Here is a 13,296-nt window from a genome sequence, read left to right on the forward strand (position 1 = left end):
TTTACGAGATTTAAACTTGAGACAACTAAGATGAACTGTGCAGTCTGGACAATGACCTTTTGATCTCAAGCTACAGTCCAATGTAAAAACAGCACAGAAGGGGCGGAGCTTACCTAAGATGGAAGTTTGAAGCAGACACGGAGATGCTGTTGGCAGGAGAATCTCTTTCCTTAATTTACCTGATGGTAAAAAGAAAATCTAAACTCTGGGTTTTCCCGGAGGAATCATCATTGCCAGCTGGGCCAATGGACGCCTTTGTGGAGCGTAGCAGCCGAACTCAATTGCCGGAGGAATCCTTGGCAGGAGGAGGCACACTGACTGAGGCATGCGGTTACTCCATTCAGGACACCACCTTATCTATGGAGGAGGGGAGCCCTCCAGCACGTCCCAAGGAGACATGAACACAGTTGAAGGTTGGGCGGCCCGAGACATTCCACTGATGCACCATCAGAGCAGGGAATCTGAATCTGAGCAGCGCCAGGAGAAGATACCAACATTGTCGGTGGGGGAAGTGGATAGAACCCATGAAGAGGAGGCTATTAAGATTTCATTGGGAACTTTGATTGCGGGGGAGCTCAGAATGGAAGTTGCTCCTCTGCACAGACCTAAAGTCTTTACTATAGAAACGATATGGGAGGCTCTATCGAATCTTCAGTTTTCTTTGGGCAGTAAAATGCAGCAATCTAACCAGTGTACATCAGTGCTATCTAAACACTTGGAATTAAAGAACAAAATCTCAAGCCTGGAAAGCAAGTCGGTGGGCTGTGATACCAGGCTGAAATCTTTGGAGGCACAAGCCCTAGTCTGGGTTAAAGACAGCAGAAATTTGCATTTCAAGTATGAAATGTTGGAAAATGCAGTTAGAAGATATAACCTTAGGGTTATAAATTTTCCCAAAGTATTGTCTATTTCTGCATTGGATATGTTTAAAAGATATTTAAAAGAAATTTTGAAAGTACCCAAGACATCATATCCGCCTATCTCCAAAATTGATTACTTGCCTAAGAAGGTAAAATCTCAGAGTCCTAATCAGCGGAATCTTTCTGCTGTTAGTTTGGACTTGACTAATTTCCTGGAGAGGTCGGAAATGGATGCCTAGGTCCCAGCAACATTACTTGTTTCTCTCGCTATTGACTCAGACAGGGAATGGTTGCTAAAATTGTTTTTCAGATACAGAGAGGTTTCCTTTATGACATATAAAGTGAGGATGTACCCAGATGTATCTAGGCTTACCCAGACAAGGAGAAAACAGTTTTTGCTTTTAAGACCGCAGGCCTTGCAGTTAGGAGCTACCTTCGTTCTGTGCTACCCTTGCAAATGTGTATACTTCTCCCTTCGTATCCACGGGGTTAGGGGCAGAGCGGGCCCGCGAATATTAAAAAACCGCGAATAATATTTGGGCCAGTTCTGCCCCTAATCCCTGCTTCCCCCCAGCTATTTTAAGCCCTGTAAGCCCCCCCTTAAGCCTTACCTGGTAGTCTAGTGGGTTTTTGGGGCAGGAGCGATCTTCCCACACTCCTGCCCCGTGCAGATCGCTCATAGGATATGAGCTCCCGTCGTAGTCTCGGGAGACTATGGGAGCTCAAGGCAGCCATTTCCTATGAGCGATCTGCACGGGGCAGGAGCATGGGAAGATCACTCCTGCCCTGAAAACCCACTAGACCACCAGGTAAGGCTTAAAATAGCCCTAAAAATTTAAATGGTTGTTTTGGTTTAAAATCGCGAATAACCGAATCCGCGGATTCGGAGGGGTAAGTGTACTAGTATATCAACAGAATAGAGCCGCAGCAGTTATCCAAATTCATTGTTACTAAAGGTCAGTTGACCTCTTCACCGTGAGGATTGAATCCAATAGTTCTGCTCAATGATAAATGGTTCTGGGACTACCAAGCCGAGTTTTTATTTTCTTTTTAGTTATCCTCACGATGTTTCTCAGTCAATTCTTTAGATTGTCCTCTGTAATTGTGGACTAACCATACTTTGATAAGTTGTTTATTACCCCAAAGTAGGGATCATGTGTTTTTGACCCTTTATGATGAAAATGATTTCAGTTCACTGTATTTTTGCTTTTTGACTGATATTATTGTCAAGTGTTTGAAAATTATAAATAAAGGATTATTAAAACAGCAAGGAATGCAAGGGGGCCTCTCTTTGAAATTCGTTTAGTAAACTGTTGAAATTTAAGTCAATACTAAGAGTACATTCTTAAAGGCTTCTTTTCTGAATAAATATATATATATATATATATATATATATATATATTCATATAGGGCTATGTTTTAAGGAACATATGCTTTGCTCAGATTGGAATGTGAACAGTATAGCCTGGCAACAACCTCTTTGACTCCTGGCTCTTGGAGCCGAGGTGCTGAAGAAGAAATTAGCTTGGTTTTGTGCCTGTGAAAACTGTTAGTTTTTCCAGAGAAAAGTTTCATGGATCAGAGAAGGTTTTTGATATCTTTAAGCATAAATTTCTCTTTATAGTTTGCACCAAAGGGTTTTCTTTCTTTAAGACTGTAATAGTGTAGGGATTGAACACAGCAAACACACAACCGCAGTCTATGAGTCGGGATGGAGGCGCTGCCAATGGCTAGCTCCGATTCTCTTTTATTATGCTTCTATGCACATGACATCATAGTAATTCCCTCGTTTACACTTCTAATGATTGGTGGATACAAAGGTACATGCTTTTACATTGGTGGAAACACAGGTACATGCTTTTACATCGTGATCACCTGCCCTTTGCCTTGTGCTTTACCTCGTGATCATCCTCCAACTCAGCACTTAGGCAAGAGCCTAATTAACATGTGGACAGAACCTGAGTCTTTGCAGTATGCAATGCAATGCCTGTCGGCTGATGTCCTTTCCAAATAAGGACAACTTAAGATAAGGGTTAATATGTGACGGGTCATGTGACAAGAAGGGAGGGAGGAATGCCTCAGCATTCTGTCTCAAGGTGCTTACACAAGGTGTCACAAGGTGCTTACATTTTCCCTTACTTAATGAGGGGAGAGGGAATGAGGAATAATTCATAATTCTTTCACAGGGCCACATAATATCAGTGTGCGGATATTATCCCTGTTTCAGAAAATTACCACATAATAGTTAGAATGAAAGAGCATTTCTGTTTAGAGTATTTAATTTTTTATTTATTTAATTTTCTATACTGTTCTCACAAGGGAGCTCAGAACGGTTTGCAATAATTTATTCCGGTACTCAAGCATTTTTCCCTGTCTGTCCTGGTGGGCTCACAATCTATCTAATATATCTGGGGCAATGGGGGGGGGGATTAAGTGACTTGCCCAGAATCACAAGGAGCAGCGTGGGTTTGAACCCACAACCCCAGGGTGCTGAGCCAAACCCAAAATTCAGTCAGCCTCAGCTTGAAAAACCTTTTTGTTTGCATATGAAACCAGAATCAAACCATCATGGATTCTCCTGCAAAGCACCAGGGACCTGTCACTATTGCCAAAGCCCATGTTACTACAATATGAGGAATGAATATCGACATTATTCTTTGTTTTATGCTAAGTACACGTTGCAGCCTTGGTTCCAGGGACTTTCTCAGCATCAAATTAAGCTATGAAGTCCTTGAAGGTGACACAGTGTTGCATCTTGTGTACAGTCATTTGTGGTAGCACCGAATTCCTCATCTGCCTTCTGTCTCTCATCATTGAGAACATAATTCATCTAACTTTTATGTGATAGCGAAGTCTGATTGGTTCTACCAGTGTTGGTGTGCTCTGACTCCTCCAATCAGAGAGGCAGTTTGAAGTGCGCAGAGATTTGCATTCTGGCTGCCTGACCAATTGAGTTTTGCAGTTGGTCAGGGCTTGGTTGAGTGATATTAAATGTTTAATGCATCTGAGTTAATGCTCTGTCAAATGGTGACAACCCCTCTCTTCCAAAAGCCTCAAAACTAGCTAACTAGTTTAAAACAAAGATTCAAGCCATACTAGACCAGCTACCCCCCATAGTCCAGCTAGACCCACTGCAACAAACACACCTATGGAAATACCAGCAGACAGATCTTGGAATGACTTTGAAGAGATTAAATTCAAAACCATAAAACGGCTTCTCCCAAAATACTCCAAAGCATACTGCAGCCTCAACACCTGCCCACCTTACCTAATCAAAGCAGCCACCCCAGCAACCATAGGAAAAAAATAACCCAATGGCTCAACTATCACCTAAAAGCTGACCTTTTCCACAACTCAAGAGGAGGAATTATCTCTATGCCCTTTTCCAAAAACCCAAAACTCAGCCCCTCTGCTATGACTAATTATCAGCCAGTAGCTTCCATCCCCCTATTTTTCAAAATCATGGAAGAAAAACAACGCTTCAATATCCTCCACAATCAGGATTCAGGAAAACTCACAGCACCGAGATGGTGGTCACAGCACTAGTAATATATGGCAAAGAACTACTTCGCAAGGGTCACTGCACAATCATAATCCAATTTGACCTAGTAGACTTTAAACAAATGTCTGGGCCTTTGTTTATATGATTGCCTATATATTACAATCTGTACATTTTTGTATGACTAATTTTGTAGTTGATTTATACTCATATATGCTTGTATGTTTTATCATTTCCAAACAACAATAAAATTATTTGAAATATAAAGAAAACAGACTTGATGAAACAAAGGTATAAGGAGCGATGGTGATGTAATGAGACAAGATAAGTAAGGTGGGTGACTGAAATATAGTATTTTAAAGATAAGTAATACAGTTTGTATGTGACAAAATGAGAGAGAGAGAGCCAGTGCTCTTTTTGGAAGAGAGGTGTGATATGAACAAACTTTCACAAATTTGTTAGGAATCAGATAGCAGAATTTTGGACAAGCTGAAGGTGACATCTATCTTCCACCTTCCAGTCTGGAGCCACCAATAATCACGAGATCTTGATAAGCCGCGATCCTGTAGATAGCTTGGCTCACCATGGACCAAGGTGAGAAGACATTTAGGAGATCTTGGCTTGGCAAGGGCTGAACCATTGCGTCCAGCTCTAAGCTTCCTAGTCTTTCCATTTGACCTTCGAGTTCTTGGTTGAAACTATCAAATTCATCACTGGTCTGCACCAATGACACACAATGAGCTGGAGTGCCCTTTGCGACAGTGACCATGCCCCTGGGTCTAGAACTTGTCAACTGAGAAAGTGGGTTTAAACATTTTCCACTCTAGATGCAAGGGAGCACTATTCACATATGCTACTGCCTGTTCACATATGCTACTGCCATTGTGTTGTTGGAAAACACACTTACTGCTTTTCCCTCTAGGGCTTTTTCCAGAGTTCTTTATGCTAGACGAATGACTCAGAACTCTAGACGGTATACGGACCACCCTATCTGATGGGGAGTCCTGAATGGAGCAGTCTTCGCAATAGGCTGGCACTGGCTGTGAGATTCCTCCACTCTGAAATTTGGAAAGGCATGCCCCTCGAGAAGGAGCTTTCATGAAGCCATCAACGTAAGATGCTCCTCACTGGCCTTGACTGTGAGAGCTGAATGCAGAGAGGATGATGTTGTGGGGACACTGAGACAAAAGAGTTCCTTGTAGGAGCTGCATATGTGCCCTGGCCCAGGGGACAACCTCCAGGGAAGGAGAAAAATGTTACCATAGAAACATAGAAATAGATGGCAGATAAGGGCCACGGCCCATCCAGTCTGCCCACCGCAATGACCCTTCCCCACCTAACTCAGTGAATAGATCCCACGTATCTATCCCATTTGGCCTTAAAATCAGGCACGCTGCTGGCCTCAGTGACCTGAAGTGGAAGATTATTCCAGCGGTCAACCACTCTCTCAGTGAAAAAGAATTTCCTGGTGTCACTGTGCAGTTTCCCTCCCCTGATTTTCCACGGGTGCCCCCTGGTTGCCGTGGGACCCATGAGAAGGAAGATATCTTCTTCCACTTCGATGCGACCCGTGAGATACTTGAACGTCTCTATCATGTCTCCCCTCTCTCTGCGTTCCTCGAGTGAGTAGAGCTGTAACTTATCCAGCCTTTCCTCGTAAGGGAGATCCTTGAGACCAGCGATCATCCGGGTTGCCATTCTCTGCACCGACTCTAGTCTCAGCACATCTTTTCGGTAATGCGGCCTCCAAAATTGCACACAGTACTCCAGGTGTGGTCTCACCATGGATCTATACAATGGCATAATGACTTCAGGCTTACGGCTGATGAAACTCCTGCGTATGCAACCTATGATTTGCCTTGCTTTGGAGGAAGCTTGCTCCACTTGATTGGCAGCCTACCTGCATAGGAAAAAGTGTGGACCTGTGGGAAGGACAACTGCTTACCCAAGGTGCTCCTATATTCATTAAATAAGGATGGTGAAAGCCTTGTGGAACCCTGCAAAAGACTTTTCATATTTGGGACTTCCTACGATCCTTTCTCACTTAATATGTTCTCTTGCCTAAAAATTCTATGAACCATTTCAATACTATCTTGTACACAGACTACGCACTTAGCTCTTCCAATTCTAGATGTAATAGCGTGTGGTCAACTGCACTGAAAGTGGCTGAGATATCAAACTGCAACAACAGCTTACTTGCTTTTGCTTAGATAGGACTTTGCCTTAGATGTTAATTCTAGGAGTAGGGATTCAGTGCTGTACATTGATTTGAAGCTGTTGTGAGTTATAGAATCTGTTAAGAAGTTTAAAAATTCAGATATTTGCGTATTGATGCAGAATTCCACCAATTTAGCAAGCCACGGTATACCTACTATCGGCCTAAAGTTTTCTACCATGGCTTTAGGCATGGAGGTCAGTGAGATGGCCAATAACGTTGAATAGATCCAGATCCCTTTTGTCTGGTGCCTGTTGACGAAGTTTGTCACCTAAAGCAGAAACTTGGCAGGTGCTCGATCCAGCATGCTGGCAGGACAGATATCAAGATGGCAATGTTTCTTTGAGAGCCTTTTCAATAAGCCAGAGATCTCATTTGTGCTAACAGTGGAGAACTGTTTCTAGCACCTATCTGTAGGTATTCTTTCTCTCTCATCTATGCAATCTTCTAATGGGTAAAGGATCCCATTTTGGTCCTGATCTTGCCCTGGAAATGGCTGGCTAGGCTGTCTTCATCAGAGTGTTGTGAGGAGGAGTCTGTGGTAATATCTCTAGTAGATATTAGAGTAGTAAAGATTTTGAAAAGACATTTGGATGAGTTTCTTAACTGATTAATCAAGTTACTATCAGTTTGTATTCTTTTATATCTCTTCTCCAGTTGCCATCATTTTCCTCTTTTTTTTTTTTCTCTAGGCCCACCTTATTCTTTGCTGTAGGGCTAATAGTCAGATTGTGAACCAGGAATTGTTTTTCTGTTTCACTTTTGCAAGTTTAATTGGGGCTATCTTGTCTAGGACTGATGTAGTGAGATACGGCCAGGAGGTTATGGTCTGATCTTCATCATCATTCATGGGTTCTAGCTGGTCTATAACTTAATTTCAGAACATCTCTGCTGATATCCTACTCCGTAACTCTCTATAGACCTCTTCTTTGGTTGCTATTATGTAAGGTCAGGGCCTTAGTACAGACTGAACAAGCATTAAAATAAATACAGGAAGCAAAAAACCAAAATACACCGTGGAGAGGAGGCTTACTAAACACAAGATCAATGAACAAGAAGGGGATTTAGATTGCAGACCTAATAGAGCAGTGGTCTCAAACTCAAGCCCTTTGTAGGGCCAAATTTTGGATTTGTAGGTTCTTGGAGGGCCGCAGAAAAAATAGTTAATGTCTTATTAAAGAAATGACAATTTTGCATGAGGTAAAACTCTTTATAGTTTCTAAATCTTCCTGTCCCCTGAAGGCCTGCATGTTCTCACCTTCTTTGCAGCGTCCTCCAGCTTCCCCCTGGCCTCCCGGTCTTATCCCTTCTTTTACAAAGGTGCACTAACCGATTATCGCGCGCTAATCGAATTAGCACACGCTAAACGCTAATGCATCCATAAACTAACATGCGCGCATTAGCATTTAGCGCGCTAATCAGCACGCCTTAGTAAAAGAGGGCCTTAGTTTCAGCTAATTGCCGCAACCTGTAGAAAGGACCACCAGTGCTGTAGCGTTCCTTTCAGGCTGCCATCAGCCTCCGCAGCACGTTCCCTCTGCCGTTGTCCCGCCCCTCCTATGACATCAGGGGCAGGATTGCGGCAGAGGGAACGTGCTGCTGAGGACGACAGCAGTCTGCAAGGATCGCTACAGCACCGGCAATCCTCTCTGAAGGCTGCGGTAATTATCTGAAGATAAGAGTGGGAGGCCAGGGGGGGAAGCCAGAGGATGCTGCAAAGAGCAGGCAGCACTAGTACAGACTGCGGGCCACAAAATAATACCTATCGGGACCACTGTAATAGAAGAACACAAACTGGACTTCTTAATGGTAACAGAATTTCGGCTCACAGAATTCAGTGGGGTCGTCGTAAGCAATGGCTCACAGAGAACAGTGGGGTCGTCATAAGCAAAGTTTGCCCACCAAACTACTACATCATGCTCCAAAATAGAATAGGTAAAAGAGGAGGGGGGTATAGCAGTCATACACAAATCAAACCTAGGGTTCCAGCAAATGAAAACAGCCCAACCAATAGCAGAATGTTACTTCTTAGAGTAGGAAACACAAACATAATGGACATAATGGTGTTATACGTCATTCCTGACTTAGACACAGAAGATTGGCAAAATTTACTGAAACCCATCAAAGAAGTCAACCTAAAATTCTCCTTCTGGATATGTGGTGACTTTAACCTTCCTGTAGATGACCCAGCATACCAAAAAGCCCAGGACCATATCAAACGGTGAAGGAAAAACCCCATGCTAAAGGACACACTTTAGATCAGTGGTCTCAAACTTGCGGCCCAGGAGCCACATGCAACCTGCCAGGTACTATTTTGAGGCCCTCGGTATGTTTATCATAATCACAAAAGTAAAATAAAACAGTTTCTTGATCATATGTCTCTTTAGCTATAAATGACAATATTATTATTAAGACTTAGCCAAAAGGAAAGATTTATAAACTATAAAGAGTTTTGCCTTATGCAAAATTGTCATTTCTTTAATACGACATTAACTATTTTTTTTTCTGAGGCCCACCAAGTACCTACAAATCCAAAATGTGGCCCTGCAAAGGGTTTGAATTTGAGACCACTGCTTTAGATGTACTGTTTGGCAGGGAGGAAGATATGGGGGACTTCAACCCCACAGCTATAAAAGTGTTATGGACAGACCAATACTTAATACAGTTCGGGATAGGACAACTAGAAAGTAGGAACTGATCAAAAACCTCCAGAACGAGAACGAGAATTGGGAGAGGCTTCATAGACAGCACCCAATTCAAAAACAGACTGGAGATACACCTTAGAAATGTAGAAAGCAAAACCACAGGCCATACAGAACGGGTGAGACTCTGGGACAAAGCACTGGACTGGTTTAAAGAGGTAGCCCCATTAAAAATACAAATAAAAGATAGATTCACCCCATCAGAAGAAACCATGATGCTAAAAAGAGTGAAAAGGAAAATCGAAAGAAAATGGAGGAAATGTAACGAGGATGAGGAATCTAGAAAAACCTGGCTTAGAATCAACAGAATTTACATTAGGAAAATAGGTAAAGAAAAGAAAGAATATCTATCAAGCAAGATCCTCAAAGTCAAAAACTCCACAAAAAACCCTATACCAAGTAGTATATGGTTTGCTAGGGAAACCCCAGAAAGAAATCGCCGCCAAATGCTCCCTAGCAACTCCTTCACAGAGAACATAAAGAAGATACACAAAGACAACAAACTAAATAACAACATATCAATAGATAAACATACAAGGGAAATAGGAGACACAATGGAAGAGTTTGAACCAATTACAGAGTTACAGGTGAAGAAACTACTAAGAAGAGTGAAACTGGGCCCACCATCCAATACACCCGATGAAAGAGCTTGAAGGCCTGGGACTTGCCTACCTCACAGACCTTATTAATAAATTATTACAGTCAGGAGAGGCCCCTCTCAAATGGAAACTCTGTCATCAAGCCCAATCTGAAGAACAAAGAAAAAGACCTAGAAGATCTGTCCAACTACAGACTGGTAGCCAACAAATATCAGACTTCATAGAAAACGTATTGAAGTTAGACCAGGCCCAATCCGGGTTTAGTAGACACCTGAGTAGGGAAACAGTACTAGTAGCCAGGGGTGGCCCTATAGTGAGGCCAACTGAGGTGGTGGTCTCAGGTGGCACTGTTGAGGGAGTGGCATCTTGCCGCTGACTAGCTTACCTTGCTGGTCAGCTCTCTCTGCCATTCCCCTTTCTGTCATCTAACCCTTTCATTGTTCTCCCACCATCAGCATTTTTTCTATCCTCACCCCTCTCTCCTGCATCTACCTTCAACTTCCTGTTTCCACTGGGGCGGGTCGCAGTAGAGAGAAACATAGAAAAAGACGGCAGATAAGGGCCGCGGCCCATCTAGTCTGCCCACCCCAATGATCCTCCCCTAATTAACTCTGTGCAGAGATCCTACGTGACGATCCCATTTCCTCTTAAAATCAGGCACGCTGCTTGCCTCGATCACCTGAAGTGGAAGTCTATTCCAGCGATCAACCACTCTTTCGGTGAAAAAGTATTTCCTGGTGTCGCCGTGCAACTTCCCCCCCCTGATTTTCCATGGATGTCCTCTTGTCGCCGTCGGACCTTTGAAAAAAAAGAAATCCTCTTCTACCTCGATACGGCCCGTGAGGTACTTGAACGTCTCGATCATATCTCCCCTCTCTCTGCGTTCCTCGAGTGAGTATAGCCGCAATTTATCCAGCCGTTCCTCGTACGGGAGATCCTTGAGTCCCGAGACCATCCGGGTGGCCATTCGCTGGACTGACTCAAGCCTCAGTACATCCTTGCGGTAATGAGGCCTCCAGAATTGCACGCAATATTCCAGATGGGGCCTCACCATGGATCTATACAACGGCATAATGACTTCAGGCTTACGGCTGACGAAACTCCTACGTATACATCCTATGATCTGCCTAGCCTTAGATGAAGCCCGCTCCACTTGATTGGCAGTCTTCATGTCTTCACTGATGATCACCCCTAAGTCCCGTTCTGCAACAGTCCTTGCTAGGATCTCACCATTTAGGGTGTAAGTCTCGCATGGATTTTGACTGCCGAGGTGCATGACTTTGCATTTCTTGGCATTGAAACTCAGTTGCCAGGTCCTTGACCATTGCTCCAATAGGAGTAGGTCGTGTTTCATATTGTTCGTTGTGCTCTTGCTTGTTATATTACATAGTTTGGCATAGGATAGCCATGTGACTCACTACCGCCACCTGACAACAATTTTTAGGAGAAATTGAAGGTAGATGTGTGTGGGGGAAAATGCAGAATGGGGGAAGAATGGTGATGAAAGGGTTAGATGAAGTGGAGCAGCAGCCCTTGTCCCACACTCATTTTGAATTCTTTGGGGGGTGCCAGCTCATCCCTCGCCTCAGTAAGCAGATTGCCTTGAGCTGCTCCAGCTAGTGGTGGTACAAGACTTGGTCCTCAAAGAAACAGACTAGTAGCCAACAGGGAAAAAAACCCCAGAACTACTTCTAATCAACAAATGGGGTGAAACAACCCAAGTTTACCAACTAACTCTGAATGGCAACACCATAAAATTATCCATGGAAGGAGTGAGAAACCTAGGAGTATGGCTAGACCCAACCCTACAGACTGGTAGCTAACAAATATCAGACTTCCTAGAAAACTCATTGAAGTTAGTCCAGGCCCAATCAGGGTTCAGTAGGCACCTGAGCACAGAAACAGTACTAGTAGCCAGGGGTGGCCCTATAATGAGGCCAGGAGGGAGGGAGGGGTGAAGAATCAGTACTTACCACTAAGATAAGTGGCTTTTTATTTTTTATAAAATGAAATACATGCAAATTACTGATTTTGTATAGTGAATTAGAGGTGGTGGAGGAAGACCGATGATTACAAATTTTGTTCATGTACATACCATCAGGCTGGTATGTACATGAACATATGTTCTGAGGTCCTTCCTCCTTCCCACTGACCATTCAATTAATTATTGCCAGAACACATCAGACAACTGAGGGCATATCAATATATTGATGTACAATTCCATTTCTGTTTCTAGACCCAAACCTAGACATGACAATAAACATCCAACACATCATGAAAAAATGCTTATGGCAAACTCTACTGGGTCAGAGGGCTAAAACCCATCAAACGATGTCCAACAAGTTAATAATATCCCTGGTACTCTCAATCTTGACTACTGCAATACAATCCTGCTAGGCATCCCAAAGCACATGATCAGGCAGATCCAAAGAGTACAAAACGCTGTAGTTAGATTTCTGCTGGGAAAATCAAAGCAGACGAGTGTCACCCTGCTACTGAAAGAGTTACACTGGCTCCCGATTGAAAGCAGGGTGAAATTCAAGATCATGTTGATGACGCACAAAATCATAGATGTCCAAACCTGAAGAGAGCAAACCGATACAAGATACAAGATCATCTGTTGTTCTATTGTCCTTTGATACTTAACTTTTGGAAGTCTATATGGGGACCGATTAATATCATATTGGAATCTACAATTCCATTGACTTATGAGGTAGTAATATGTGGAACATTACTGTATATTAAGCCCCCCATGGACCGTTATAAATGTTGGCTTTTTCTGATTATGACTGGGGTAGCCATTCAGATGATAACTCGCAATTGGAAAAATTGTGATCGACTTCATTTTTCTTTTTGGTGGGCGAGCTTATGTTTAAGCTATAGGTATGAGAAAACGAATGCCGACATACTAAGACATTCTAAGATATTTAACTTAGTTTGGGGTCCATTGACATCTTTTGTACAATTGTAATAGTTCTTTTATCCTTCTTTTTGCTGGTATAATTCAAACACATCCGGGGGGGGGAGGGGGGAGAGGGAGGGGAGAGATATATCTTTAGTGTGATTCCTCAATGTAATTGTGGAGAGGGGGAGGGCTTATATTGTTGCAATGCTATTGATCAAATGTAAGTGCTTAGTTGTTATTGTTACTGATATTAATATTGTGTTGCACTTTTTGTTAGTAATGGAAAATCAATAAAGACTTATTAAAAAAACCCCAAACCAACTACTCAGACCTCATACACCCTGGACACCACTCACGTTGCTTTCATGTCCATTGCGGGGTTGGTGTATTTATCATTGGTCTGATATACATTAATTCTCCGCTGCAATTAATGTGCAAAGGAAGGTGTGTACAAAAAGAAGAAGCACTTAACTTTAGCCTGGCGGTTACTCAACCGTTTCACTGCCGTGCCACTTC

At 42.9% G+C, this 13,296-nt stretch overlaps 1 protein-coding gene across 1 annotated transcript in view; it reads left to right on the top strand.

The window, feature by feature from the left end:
• LOC117354970 (gastrula zinc finger protein XlCGF26.1-like) overlaps nucleotides 1-13,296 on the top strand; it is a 61,356-nt gene that overhangs the window by 38,321 nt on the left and 9,739 nt on the right. The gene's annotated exons all lie outside the window — the stretch shown is intronic.

This window comes from Geotrypetes seraphini, chromosome 2, assembly GCF_902459505.1.
Source record: "Geotrypetes seraphini chromosome 2, aGeoSer1.1, whole genome shotgun sequence".
Taxonomy (NCBI): Eukaryota; Metazoa; Chordata; class Amphibia; order Gymnophiona; family Dermophiidae; genus Geotrypetes; species Geotrypetes seraphini.